We start from the raw sequence: 15268 nt of genomic DNA on the forward strand, positions 1-15268 counted from the left end.
TAATTAATTATGCTAATTGTTTAAATTATGGTACGATTCAGGTTTGACTTTTCCAAGCCAAGTAACTGGAGTTCTATTTTTTCTGAGCTGCTGACACAGGTACGTGATGAAGTAACATACACTCTTTCCTGTTTGGCTAGTGAACCGTCCGAGGCTGCCCCCTTGGCTAATACCTCTGGCTGCAGAGTTTATAGATTTTCACTGTAATTGTAGAGTTTGCAGTGGTCAGGTCCCTTCCAACAAAGTTCAAGAACAGTTTTTCTTGATGTTTCCCCCAGTAAAGGGAGTCTCCAGCTTCTGCTCTATGGGCACCTGGTCTTCTGGAGGGTGCAGAGGCACAGAGGTTTGGGGCCCTGAGGGGAAGAGGCTTTGAACCCTGCACCCGTGCCTGACAGCCAGACTGAGTCCTGACGGGGCGTCCCTCTCGGGAGACAGGGAGGCAGCCGGGCTCCTGAGAAGTGGCCCCTCTGTCCGGCGTCAGGGCTCAGGGAGTGACGAGAGTTCTGTGGAAACAGGGGCAAAGCTCCGCCACTGGAGCAGACCACAAACCCGGTTTCCAGGTCTGCGAGCGGTGGTGGCTCGGAGCCCCGCTCGAGGCAGGGTGGACGCAGCCCCCTGGCAGGTTCTTCTGCTGCAGCGCACTGTCTCCGACAGCATCACGGGGTCCTCGCGCCCTGAGAGGCCCGCCCAGAGCAGGTGGGAGGCTTACCACGCGTCAGCTCCCGCGTGTGGAGAGGGGCGGTCAGGTTCTCAGCGACTGCAAGCCAGAAACGTGGAAGGGAAGCTGCGAACACTGGTTTGGAGAGCCATGGGCAGACATTTGGGGAAAGATTTGGGATTTGGGGGTCGGTCCAGTTTGCAGGGAGATGACGAAACCTCGCAGACACAGGCATACAATTGTTTTCTACTGAAACACAGTTTTCAGTAAAACCAGAACCCATCTGCACCAAGGATAATCACAGTGAGACTAATTTGTTTGCAAAATAAGTCTCGTCTCATTGAACTTGGCCCAATTATTGACACAAGTGCAGAAGAACAGTGGTTCTTTGCACAACCTCAACTCGACATGAGCTTTAGCAGCATCAAGGAGCTTTACTGGGTCTGTGAAGGCAGTGATGAGAAATCTCAGATCAGACAGTTAAAAGCCTCTCCAGGGACTTCCCTGGAGGTCCAGGGATTGAGACTCCTCGCTTCCACTGCGGGTGGTACAGGCTCCAGCCCCGGTTGGGGAACTTAAGATCCTTCATGTCGTGCGGTGCAGCCAGAAAAATCAAAATCTGTCCAGGTTAGGAAGCCAAGCCAAGGACTCACCCAGTTGTGTCCTATTATAAGTAGAACAATTTTTTGTTTAATTTATATAAATCTCTATATTGCCATGAACATAAGAATATTCAGTAAGAGTTTCTGAATTCTGGAGGGATCAGGCCAGGAGGGGTTCTCCTGGTGGCTCGGTGGTAGAGAATCTGCCTGCCAATGCAGGATCCATCCCTGGGTTGGGAAGATCCCTGGAGGAGGAAATGACAACCTGCCCCAGTATTATTGCTGGAGAACCCCGTGGACATTGGAGCCTGGCGATCTACGGCCCCCATGGGGCAGCAAAGACTCAGACACAACTGAGAGACTGAGCATGCAGGCAGGGAGACAGGGAAATGTTTCGTTTCTTTTTATACAAAAGCATGCTTTACCAAATTGCTGTAAGTTATAGATGAAAAAAAAAGAGAGAGAAAAGAGATTCTGCAGATCTGGAGGACTAAATGTCAAAGACCCAACAACATGTCAAAGAAAAAGTTATAAAAATTATAATCGTCCTCATCAGCTCATTCAACTAATTCTTTTTTAAAAGTATTTATTTACGGGGCTGCACCAGGCTTTAGTTGCAGCGCGTGTACTCCTAGCTACGACGTGGACAATCTAGCTCCCTGACCAGGGATCGGACACTGCCCCCCGCCCCCCACCCCTGCCCTGTGGGAGCACGGAGTCTCAGCCGCTGCACCACCAGGGAAGTTCCACGTAATACACTGTTATTTCGCTCACTTGGCAGTTTCATGAATCAGTTTCCCCTTAAGAGTTTTAGCAATTCTTTCTAAGTTCAATGGTATAACCTGTAAAGTTACCAGAAGCCTATATTCTGCAGTACTTGCCAGAGTTCTTTCTGTGAAGAGCCTTGCGGATGAAGCACTGTTTCCCGTTGCTGATTAGAAACATTTTCAGAAAAAAAACAAAACAAAACAAGAGTGAAATAGTAACTTGAGCAACAAAAGCTGTAGAAACAGCCAAGAATCTAGAAAAGAAAACGATGTGACTGGCGAGTAAATTCGGTTATTTCTGTGACATACTTACTATTTTAAAATAATAATTGGAAACACGACTGATTATATGGACAATAAGGACATTAACAAACTTTTAGGAATTCTATATGTTCTTTCGGAATATTAGGAACAGTGACTCAGATGGTAAATAACCTGCCTGCAATGCAGGAGACCCAGGTTCCATCACTGGGTCAGCAAGATCCCCTAGAGAAGGAAATAACAACCCACTCCAGTTTTCCTGCCTGGAAAATCCCATGCAGAGAGGAGCCTGGTGGGCTACAGTCTGTGGGGTTGCAAAAGAGTCGGACACAGCTGAGGGCTGAGCACACACATCACTTAAAGTTTTCTTTGGGAGTTTCATGTGAGGTTTATTCCTGGGCATCCGATCTCTCTTATCGCTGTTGCTGTGGTTACCTCCTTTTCTCCTAACTGGCCGTCTTCCAGTGGGCAGTCTGAGGATTGCTACAATCCACTCTGCAGCTGGCCTTCTGGGATCCTCTTGTTTGTAACAGTGTCCCAGGAGTGCGCAGGTGTGGGACCACATCACCCTGAAACAGCAGTGGTCTTTACCTCTTTCCTCATTCTGACACCTCTTATTCCTTCCCCTTGTCAAATGACGTCAAGGTGGTGAGGACCACTCCAGGATAGTCCAGTATCCTGGAGAATCCCATGGACAGAGGAGCCTGGCAGGCTACAGTCCATGGGGTCGCACAGAGTCGGCCACGACTGAGTGACCAACACTTTTTTTCACCTTTTCACTCCACGCCAATATAACCTAAAGAAGGTTATTAATCATTGTTTCTACTGGACAATGTTCTCCTTGTCGTTTAACAGATCAAATCAGCCTGATTAGTTCAACATCCTCTCTATAAGGGGAGACAACAAATCTCCTGAGATTTCCCACACTCTGGAAAATCCCAAAGATAATTTAAGGCCAAAGAGACTCCATTTAGAACTTGATTTGGGGAAGTTTGTTAAAATGTTAGTTGCTCACTCGTCCAACTCTTTGCGACTTACGGACTGTAGCCCTCCAGGCCCCTCTGTCCATGGAATTTTCCAGGCAAGAATACTGAAGTGGGTTGCCATTTCCTCCTCCAGGGGGTCTTCCCGACCCAGGAATCGAACCTGGGTCTCCTACATTGCGGGAAGACTCTTCACCATCTGAGCCACCTTAACGTGGAAACACGGAAAGTAAACTGGTGCAGCCTCTGTGGAAACAGTGCGGAAATCCCTCAACAAACTGAAAGGAGGGTGCATGCGACCCAGCAGCCCCACTTCTGGGAGTTGATGCTGACTCTATGTGATGAGCTGACTCTGGGAAGGTCCCTGAGGCTGGAGGCCGGTTTCCAGGGAACCCACCGGGAGCGGAGATGGATATCAGGACCCCCACAGTGCCACAGGGCTGCCTGGTGGGCGTGCAAGCCCCACTCCTCACACAGTGAATCGTGCAGGTTTGCGATCACTATTACTAAAATCTTGAAATAAACTTGAACTAGGACTTCAGCCACTCCAAAGCTCTCCTTTCCCCGAATGTGGGATCGCTGTGCAGTTGGTTGAATGTCATCCCAAAGAAGGACTGTCCGCATCCTGGCCTCTGGTCCCCGTGGACGTGACTTTGTGGACGTGACAAATGTGATTCAGGGCCTGGAGGTAAGATGGTCCTGGGTTTAGGGTGGACCCTAAATCCAGCCACTGGCGTCCTCCTGAGAGGAAGGGGAGGAGGATCTGAGACAGAGATGCAACGAGGCGGGCGTCCCATGACAACTGGGCAGAGGCAGGAGGGATGTGGTCACTGGCCGGGGATGCTCGGGGCCCTGGGAGCTGGGGGAGGCGGGAAGGAGCCTCCTGGAGCCTCAGTGGGGTCAGGGCCTCGTGTGCACTTTGCCCCGGGAGGCTGTCAGCTTGTGCTGGTCTGCGGGGTGGCCCTAGGAGGCCAACGCGTGGACACCCATCCCCCCGGCCCACCTCCCTTCTGACCTGAAGCTCTGGGGGTGTTCCTGGAGTCACGGAGCCTGGGGAGGCATGAGGGGGGGACCTTGGGGCCACGTCCATTCAGAGGCGACTTTGTGCCCAGGAAGTGAAACCCAGCCTCCTCCCCGCCCCGAACCCCTTGAGGACTCAGGACACCCCCCACAGGGCAGAGGGAAGGACAGACCCCTTGAACAGGCATCCACAGAAGCCAGTGGGGCTCAGAGTCCCTTGGGGGAGTGGCCTGAGCAAAACCGACACACACAAAACGGGTAACAAAGAGCTTCCATATTTTTCACTTTCAGTCGCCGGCATTCACAAGCACTTCATTCCGTCTGCACTTCGGGAGGAAGGTCATTTAAATTTTAATTTCAGTCTCAGGACAGAGGGCTGCTGCTCTACTTTTGTTCTTGGAAAAGATTGGGAGTGCCTCACCAAGAGAAAAGCCATGCTCTTCATCAATAATGGAATGCAGGCAAACCACTGAGGCTGAATTTTTCAAGCTTCCGTGAGTATTTCCATGAATAATGAGAGACCCTCAGATGGCCGTGCCCGGGCCATCGGGGCCGGGCCTCCCTCTCCCTGACCCTCCTGATGCTGTTTGTTTAAAACCAAGTCCAGAGCTGGCTTCACCCCCAATTCACTGAAGACAGACTTGGGTGAGGGTGACACCAGAGAGCCGTCTGTCATGAGCCATCGGCTGTGCTCAGCAGAGGGTGGCGAGGCGGCCTCGGGCTGCGGCCGCTGCGGGGCTGGGCCACGGCTTCCGTCGCCCGAGTGCTCAGAGGGGCCTGGTGGGAGCCGGCACCTCCCGCCTCCCCTGGGCGGGCCCCCGTCTTGCACGCGGGTCCATACACCGCCCCAGCCCTGCTGTCAAGAGTCAACCATGTTTCCAAAGTAAAACTGAGTGCACTTGGCCAGCTCCTAAACACACATACACCCCCTCCCATTGGTATCATTGCTGGAGTTACCTGTGACTTACAACCTAATTTACCAGTTTGCCATTGCTGTTCAGTCACTCAGTCATGTCCAACTCTTCGTGACCCCATGGCCCGCCAGGCTCCTCTGTCCATAGCATTTCCCAGGAAAGAACACTGGAGTGGGTTGCCATTTCCTACTCCAGGGGATCCTCCCAACCCAGGGATGGAACCCGAGTCTCTTGCGTTGACAGGTGGATTCCTTACATGTAAGCCACCTGGAAGCCCTTCAGTTACTTCAAGGAGGATTGATATCTTTGTAATACTGGGTCTTTCCATCCAAGAATACAGCAGTTCTTTGTTTTTTCCAGCCTTCTTTTTGGATCTTCAGTGGCGTTTAAAGGCTTCCTCGGGGGACCTAGGTAAGCAAGTTTTGGTTGCCCAGTCATGTCTGACTCTTTGCGACCGCATAGACTGTAGCCCACCAGGCTCCTCTGTCCTTAGAATTCTCCAGGCAAGAACACTGGAGTGGGTAGCCGTTCCCTTCCCCGGGTGGAAGCCCATTCCCATCCTGACCCAGGGGGTAAGGAATCCGTCTGCCAATGCAGGAGACATTGAAGTAAAGAGATTCGGGTTTGATCCCGGAGTCGGGAAATTCCCTGGAGGAAGAAATGACAGTCTTCTTGCCTGGAGAATCCCCACGGACAGAGGAGCCTGGCGGGCCACAGGCCACGGGGTCACCAAGAGTCAGACATGACTGAGGGTCTGAGCACGCATAGCATTTAAAGTTTTCTTTGGGGATTTCTCCCCTCTTTCATCTGTCTAATGCAACATAGACGTGAACGCATCAAATGTAATGTACATGACATCCGACCTCTGTGAAAGCATCAAATGCAATGTACATGACATCCGACCTCTGTCATCGCTGCTGTTGTGCTCACCGTAAACCGGGCTACTTCCCTGTTTTCTCCTAACTGGTCTTTTCCAGTAGGAAGTCTGTGGATTGTTACAATCCACTCTGCAGCTGGCCTTGTGGAATCCTTTTATTTGTAACAGTGTCCCTGGGGTGTGCAGGTATGGAACCACACCACTCTGAAATAGCAGTGATTTTTACCTTTTTTCTCATTTTGACCTCTTATTCCTTCCTTTTGCCAAATGACGTCAAGGTGGTGAGGAACTCTGTGGTGTTCTGACTTAATGACTGTAATGCTAAGTCACTTCAGTTGTGTCCGACTCTGTGCGACCCCATAGACGGCAGCCCACCAGGCTCCCCCGTCCCTGGGATTCTCCAGGCAAGAACACTGGAGTGGGCTGCCATTTCCTTCTCCAATGCATGAAAGTGAAAAGTGAAAGTGAAGTCGCTCAGTCATGTCCGACTCTTAGCAACCCCGTGGATTGCAGCCTAACAGGCTCCTCCATCCATGGGATTTTCCAGGCAAGAGTACTGGAGTGGGGTGCCATTGCCTTCTCCGAATGACTGTAATAGCCCCCATTAAACGGGATGCTTCCCTGATGGTTCAGCTGGTAAAGAATCCACCTGCAATGTGGGAGATTTGGGTTCTATCCCTGGGTTGGGAAGATCCCCTGGAGAAGGGAAAGGCTACCCACTCCAGTATTCTTGGGCTTCCCTTGTGGCTCAGCTGGTAAAGAATCCACCTGCAGTGTGAGAGACCTGGGTTTGATCCCTGGGTTGGGAAGATCCCCCGGAGAAGGGAAAGGCTACCGACTCCAGTATTCTGGCCTGGAGAATTCCATGGACTGTACAGCCCTTGGGGTCGCAAAGAGTTGGACACGACTGAGTGACTTTCATTCACATATCAAGCAGGATCTTGGAAGATGCTCATTTCTACATAATTTATTTAGGGATGCCTTTTACACATCTATGGAAATACTTGTATTTTTTTCTGTTTGAGCTGGTAACGTGCTGATTGAGAAAAATAGATTTCCCAGTGGTAAACCATCACTGAATTCCTAGGATGATCCTACCAGCTCACGATCCAGCATTCTGTATGTGTTACTGCATTCTACTAATATTTTATGTAAGATTTTTACACTGACATTCATAAGCAAGACTCGTTTGCAGTTCTTAGGTTCGTTCTCCCTTTGTCGAAATTGAATATCAACATTGTTCTGCCTTCATAAACATTGTCTGTAAGCTTTCCTTCTTCTATACTCTGAAACTGTTTAAATAGCATTAATTATTGATTCTGTTTAAAGGAGTTAGCATCTTTGTAATATTGAATCTTTCTATCCAGGAATATGGCAGTTCCTTCTCTTTTTTTCCAGTCTTCTGGAAGCAGTGACAGAGTTATGTTTTCCTAGAAGATTTTGCACACTGTCCCTGTGAAATTGGCTAATTTTAGGGGTGGATAGTTCTTCAACATCTTCCACTATTTCCTCTACAGCAACTTGTCCGTTGAGACATCTTCTCTCTTCTGGGGTAGATTGTCACTTTACATTTTTCTAGAAAGCATCCATAAAGCAAAGTACTCTCTTAGGATTTTAAATTTTAAGTCTCTATGTGGTTTTGCCACCATCTATTATTTCGTGTATTTGTGCTTTCTCAATTTTTCTTAATTAGCGACAGGCTACCCATGTGTTGAATTTACTTATCACGCTTTGGTTCTTCTGTTTTCTAATTATTGTCTATTATTATCTTAATTATTTCCTTGCATTTTTCTTAGGTTAAGGTCATTCTATTCTAAAACTCGGGTTGGAAGGCCAATATTATGCTTGGTTTATAATCACAAGCATTTATTTTACTTTCAAGCACTGTCTTTGGCAAGAAGGAGCACGACCTCCCCTCTGGTTATTTCGCAATACTCTATTTAATAGATTTGTTTTGATTTCTTCTTGAATCTGAGAGTTGTTTGAAATATTCGTGCACGCTAAGTTGCTTCAGTCATGTCCGACTTTTTGAGACCCCATGGACCCCCAGGCTCCTCTGTCCATGGGATTCTCCAGGCAAGAACACGGGAGTAGGTGGCCATTTTCTTCTCCAGGGGATCTTCCTGACCCAGGATGGAAGCTGCATCTCTCGTCTCCTGCTTTGGCGGGCGGGTTCTTTACCACTAGCGCCGCCTGGGAAGCCCCTAGAATGGCTGAGCTGTAGATGCGCTTTGTCTTACGATCAGACAGCTGTCTCCACTGTTTCTACTTTGGGAGACTATACTGAGGGATTTTTGGTAACCCATCATGATCAAATAATCGAATGTTCCCTGGGTACTTGAAAAAAAAGTTTATCCTCTATTTTCAGCAAGATATATATACTATAGCTAGATATCTGAATCTGAGGACTCATTAATGTATAAAACCTTACATTTGTCTGCTGGATCTGTCCTTAACTGAGGCAGAATTAAAGTCTCCCATATGAACGTTTCTCTTCTTTCTCGATTGGTCTTTTCAGGTTTGGTGCTGAGCTTGCCTGATCCCGGATGCTGTCCCAGTTTCCTCCTTCCTCCTCCTTCTCTGGCCTCCGTCTCCTGTATGTTGTCCCCGGCTTCCGTCTCCTGTATGTTCTCTCCAGCCTCCGTCTCCTGTATGTTCTCTCCGGCCTCCATCTCCTGTGTGTTCTCTCCGGCCTCCGTCTCCTCTTTTCTGTTCGAGCTTCCATGTCCCTTAATCGTGAGCTTCTTTCAACAGCAAGCTCCGATTTGAGTCTTTTTCATCCAATCGGAGGGTTTGGTCTCTTTATTTCTCTTGATACTAAATTGGTCTTATTACATATTTATCTTTGCTTCTGTTTTATTTCATGCATATCTTTATTTATATTCTAAAGTTTTACACGGAGCTTTCTGTCTTTACTGTTTCTCGTCTTCTTGTTTTAGCACATCACCATGACGGCCCCACCTTGGTGCCGCGGGCTCCCCCGACACCGAGGAGGACATGTCTGCAGGGGAAGGTGTCCTGGCTTCTGCGTGACCACGGTGCTCAGGGTGTATTCCACTCCACCGACCCCGGTCCTTCCTGTCCACCAGTCAAACTTCACGGGTAACATCTTGATTTACCAGGGGTCTAGTCTACACATTTAGATATCCTTCTAGATACATCAATTTTAATGATTTTTTAAAAGCTGTTTTCTACCTTCGTTCCCTCCCCTCCCTTCACAACTGTCCTCTGAGATGACTTCTCTGTGACTCCTTGGCACTCACCTCTGTCCCGCGGCCCTAACCCCCAGAGGCGCCTGCAGAGCAGCCCAGGCCCCTCGCTCTGGGCGAGATGCTCCTGCACCCGTCACTCTCCCATGACTGGAGACTTCTCCTGGGGTCTTCAGGAAGTGCTCTTAGGGCCACATTTCCTGAGTTTTTGCAGTAATTTGGGCGGTAGTTTGGCTGAATGTAAAATTCTCAGCTTGGAGCTTCTGGGTAGGGTTGCCAGGTAAAACACAAGAGGTCTCATTAATTGTGGATTTTAGTAAAACAACAAATACCGTTTTTCAGTACATACCTAAGTCATGCACTAGTGGGTCGGTGAAGTATTTTATGAGACATATTTATACAAAAATGAACTCTTTATATGAAATTCCAATGTAGTTGGGTGTCCTCTGGTGTATGTCTGATTTTTGTTAAGTCTGCCAACGCAGTTCTAGATCAAGATAGAGGACTTGAGACACAAGCCCTCCCTCTCTTAAGTCTGCACAGGTGACAGTGCCTGGGGCGGGCAGTGAAGGCGACGCCCCCGAGGACAGAGCATGTGCAGCAGGGGAGGGGGGCAGAGGGGGAGGGGGAGGGGCAGAGGGGGAGGGGGAGGGGGAGGGGGGAGGGGGCAGAGGGGGCAGGGGGAGGGGGCAGAGAGGGGGAGGGGGCACTGGGGGAGGGCGGAGGCGGCAGAGCAGAGGGGGACATGAGGGACAGAGGTGGGAGGGCACGGGGGGAGCGGGCACAGGGGGGACAGGGGACATGGGGGACAGAGGAGGGAGGGAGGAGAGAGGGGGGAGGGGCAGGGGGAGAGGAGAGAGATGGGGGAGGGGCAGAGGGGGAGGGAGGAGAGGGGGGGAGGGACAGAGGGGGAGGGGTAGAGGGGGGAGGGGCCCCGGGGTAAGGGGGACCTGGGGGACAGAGGGGGAGGAGCAGAGGGGGAGGGGGAGGGGGGCACAGAGGGGGAGGGGGGAGGGGCAGGGGGGAGGGGAGGGGGTAGTGGGGAGGGGCAGAGGGGGAGGGCCGGGCTCTGGAAAGGGGAGGTCAGGCCTCACGGGCACCAGAGTCCCCCCTGAGCAGTGGGGCTCCATGCTCAGCCTGGCCACATGGTTTGTTCTTGGGAGAAGATGCAGCCAAGGGCCCTGGCCCAAGACTGCAAGCAGCTGGCTGGCCAGGGGTCAGGTCAGGGGTGAGGATGGCCCTGTGGGACCATTGAGGGCCAGGCTCAGCCAGAAGAAAAGGACGTGTGATCTCCTGGAGGTGCTGCCGGATCAGGGTGCCGAGCACGTGAACAGGAGCCCCAGGCCCCACCGATCTAAGGACAGCAATCTCCACGGGGGCCCAGAAACTCTTTGGGACCAGATTTATAATAAACCTCGGTCAGATCACACCTGAAGCTCAACTCTGACCCACAACCTCAGCGTCCAGACCAAACCTGCCAGGACTGTCACCTTCCCCCACCCAGCTCTAACCCACCAGGAAGGTCACGGGCTCCCCAACTCATCTCGAGGACGCAGCCTCCCAGGGCCCCCGAGCCCCTCCCACTGGGAGGCTTTTCACCCCTGGGATTGACTTTAGGTTTCCACCAAACCCCGGTGACCTGAACCCCGCTCCAGAGCACCTGGGGATCCGCCCTCTGTGCCCGCCTGGGGTCTCTGGCAGCACCCTCGTCTAGGGGCGCAGAGAAAGGAGGCGCCTGTGCCCCCCTGGTTCCTGGGCTGAGCCTGCCTGGGCCCCACTGGCTGGCGATAGGGGGGCAGGCAGCCTGTCCCTCCCCACCCCCGGCTGCCCAGGCCGGAGTGACCACTCTCGGGGGCACAAGTGGGCACGGGTGTGAGTGGTGTAAGCACAGCTGGCCAGAGCAGCGTGTAGAAGGCCTGGCCCTGTGCCCCACCTGGACAGCAGGGAGCACCTCTTCCCTCCGATGAACCTCCTGGCGGGCTGGGGTCTGCGCAGGGCCCACGGAGCCTGCTGGGTCACTGTGGTTGTACCTTTCTTTTTAAAAAAAAAAAAAAGCAAAATAATAACAACAATGAGATCTCTAAACCAACTGATAATTGAATCAAGAAAAAAATCAAAGGAAAAGTCAACATACAAAATCAGCTCTGGGAAGGGGAGACTAACCGCAGATGCAGAAAATTACAGCTCCTCAACTGTGTCAGCAGTTCTGTGCTAATGACGTGAAACCCCGGACGCAAGGAGCAGTTCTCGAGGAAGCCAAGGTGACCGGACACTTCACACAGTCAGACATACAAAGGCCACGCTGCCTAGCGTGGTCCACGTCATTCGTCACTAAGGAAACGCAAGCTCAAACCACGATGAGATGCCATTTCACACCTGCGAGAACAGTTAAAACCGCAGACAGTAGCACCAGGGGTCACCCAAGGGTCGCCCAATATCCAGGGCATTCCGGGGACCGGGCATCCTCCAGCCTCGGTGGACATGAAAAGTGGTGCGTCTTTGGGGGAAGAGTTTGCAGTTTCTGTGAAGCACGTGTGCACCCGCCCTGGACCTCGGCCTCCGCTGCTCAGCTTTTACACCAAAGAGATGGAAACACTCGTCCAAGGGCACCGGCAGTGAGCTCGTGGTGACCTTGTTTGTAACACCCGGGCCTATACCACAGAGTCCGGCAGCAGCGGCGCAACCGCGCGTGCTCAAGTGGGCACCTCGAGGCCGCGTCAAGGAGGCTGGACCCCACGGAAAGACGGAGCCAGACGAGAGGTGCCACGGTGCAGAGGGCAGGCCACCGACACCCACGCGCACGCGGCGCAGGACCAGCGGCAGCGAAGGCAGGGAGGCCGGGGCGGGGGGCGCCGTGTTCTCAGAGCGGAGGCTGCAGCGACGCTGCTAGGCTAACCGACACGTGCTCGGGCTGACGGGCGCCGCGCGGCGGTGCTCGACGGCGCGCACCTGCGCCAGGAGGAGCCTCGGGAACGTAGGGCAGGCGCCACCGGCCCGCGCTCTCTGCTTACAGAGGAGCTAAAGCAGCAGGAGGCAGCTTCCAACTTCATAAGGAACTACTGAGCCGGAGAAGAAAGACTCCTTCAGGACAGAAGGTCTCGGAGGCAATCCTGGGAGACCTCACCGCTCGAGAAAATGCGCCCGACTTGCGAGAGGAGCAGCTGACGCTCAACACCCGGCTCTGCCCTCGCCTGCGGGGCGGCAGGCGCAGCTCCGGGGGCTCAGAGCTGGGAGGTCAGGGCTCCCCCTGTGGAAAGGCGAAGGCGGGCAGGCAGAGAAGCGACCTCAGGCGATGCTGTCATCATCCCGTGTGACGCGCACCAGCTGCAGATCTGACACGGAACCTGATTCACTTCTCTGCCCGTCAGTGGGATCCCAGGTCCTCCAGCCTCAGGCCTCATGGAAATCCACCAGTCTCCTCAGCAATGGGCCAACGGGCACCCTACCCCCCACCAGCTATTAGAGAGTCAAGCTTCTACATGACATGTCAGAAATCATGGGATAGAGCTAACAGAGTGCCCACATAGTAGGAATCAGCGAACTAAAATGGACTGGAATGGGAGAATTTAACTCAGATAACCATTATATCTACTACTGCGGGCAGGAATCCCTCAGAAGAAATGGAGTAGCCCTCATGGTCAACAAAAAAGTCTGAAATGCAGGACTTGGATGCAATCTCAAAAACGACAGAATGATCTCTGTTTGTTTCCAAGGCAAACCATTCAATATCACGGCAATCCAACTCTATGTCCCAACCAGTAACGCTGAAGAAGCCGAAGTTGAATGGTTCTATGAAGACCTCCAAGACCTTTTAGAACTAACACCCAAAAAAGATGTCCTTTTCATTATAGGGGACTGGAATGCAAAAATAGGAAGTCAAGAAACACCTGGAGTAACAGGCAAATTTGGCCTTGGAATACGGAATGAAGCAGGGCACAGACTGATAGAGTTTTGCCAAGAAAATGCACTGGTCATAACAAACACCCTCTTCCAACAACACAAGACAAGACTCTATACATGGACATCACCAGATGGTCAACACCGAAATCAGATTGATTATATTCTTTGCAGCCAAAGATGGAGAAGCTCTATACAGTCAGCAAGAACAAGACCAGGAGCTGACTGTGGCTCAGACCATGAACTCCTTATTGCCAAATTCAGACTGAAATTGAAGAAAGTAGGGAAAACCACTAGACCATTCAGGTATGACCTAAGTCAAATCCCTTATGATTATACGGTGAAAGTGAGAAATCGATTTAAGGGCCTAGATCTGATAGATAGAGTGCCTGATGAACTATGGAATGAGATTCGTGACATTGTACAGGAGACAGGGATCAAGACCATCCCCATGGAAAAGAAATGCAAAAAAGCAAAATGGCTGTCTGGGGAGGCCTTACAAATAGCTGTGAAAAGAAGAGAAGCGAAAAGCAAAGGAGAAAAGGAAAGATATAAACATCTGAATGCAGAGTTCCAAAGAATAGCAAGAAGAGATAAGAAAGCCTTCTTCAGCGATCAAGTCAAAGAAATAGAGGAAAACAACAGAATGGGAAAGACTAGAGATGTCTTCAAGAAAATCAGAGATACCAAAGGAACATTTCATGCAAAGATGGGCTCAATAAAGGACAGAAATGGTATGGACCTAACAGAAGCAGAAGATATTAAGAAGAGATGGCAAGAATACACAGAAGAACTGTACAAAAAAGATCTTCACTACCCAGATAATCACGATGGTGTGATCACTGACCTAGAGCCAGACATCCTGGAATGTGAAGTCAAGTGGGCCTTAGAAAGCATCACTATGAACAAAGCTAGTGGAGGTGATGGAATTCCAGTTGAGGTATTCCAAATCCTGAAAGATGATGCTGTGAAAGTGCTTTACTCAATATGCCAGCAAATTTGGAAGACTCAGCAGTGGCCACAGGACTGGAAAAGGTCAGTGTTCATTCCAATCCCAAAGAAAGGCAATGCCAAAGAATGCTGAAACTACCGCACAATTGCACTCATCTCACACTCTAGTAAAGTAATGCTCAAAATTCTCCAAGCCAGGCTTCGGCAATATGTGAACTGTGAACTTCCTGATGTTCAAGCTGGTTTTAGAAAAGGCAGAGGAACCAGAGATCAAATTGCCAACATCTGCTGGATCATGGAAAAAGCAAGAGTTCCAGAAAAACATCTATTTCTGCTTTATTGACTATGCCAAAGCCTTTGACTATGTGGATCACAATAAACTGTGGAAAATTCTGAAAGAGATGGGAATACCAGACCACCTTACCTGCCTCTTGAGAAATTTGTATGCAGGTCAGGAAGCAACAGTTAGAACTGGACATGGAACAACAGACTGGTTCCAAATAGGAAAGGGAGTACGTCAAGGCTGTATGTTGTCACCCTGTTTATTTAACTTATATGCAGAGTACATCATGAGACACGCTGGGCTGGAAGAAACACAAGCTGGAATCAAGATTGCCGGGAGAAATATCAATAACCTCAGATATGCAGATGACACCACCCTTATGGCAGAAAGTGAAGAGGAACTAAAAAGCCTCTTGATGAAAGTGAAAGAGGAGAGTGAAAAAGTTGGCTTAAAGCTCAACATTCAGAAAACGAAGATCATGGCATCCAGTCCCATCACTTCATGGGAAATAGATGGGGAAACAGTGGAAACAGTGTCAGACTTTATTTTTATGGGCTCCAAAATCACTGCAGATGGTGACTGTGGCCATGAAATTAAAAGACGCTTACTCCTTGGAAGGAAAGTTATGACCAACCTAGACAGCATATTCAAAAGCAGAGACATTACTTTGCCAACAAAGGTTTGTCTAGTCAAGGCTATGGTTTTTCCTGTGGTCATGTATGGATGTGAGAGTTGGACTGTGAAGAAGGCTGAGTGCTGAAGAATTGATGCTTTTGAACTGTGGTGTTGGAGAAGACTCTTGAGAGTCCCTTGGACTGCAAGGAGATCCAACCAGTCCATTCTGAA

This window comes from Bos indicus x Bos taurus, chromosome 26, assembly GCF_003369695.1.
Source record: "Bos indicus x Bos taurus breed Angus x Brahman F1 hybrid chromosome 26, Bos_hybrid_MaternalHap_v2.0, whole genome shotgun sequence".
NCBI classification, from domain to species: Eukaryota; Metazoa; Chordata; class Mammalia; order Artiodactyla; family Bovidae; genus Bos; species Bos indicus x Bos taurus.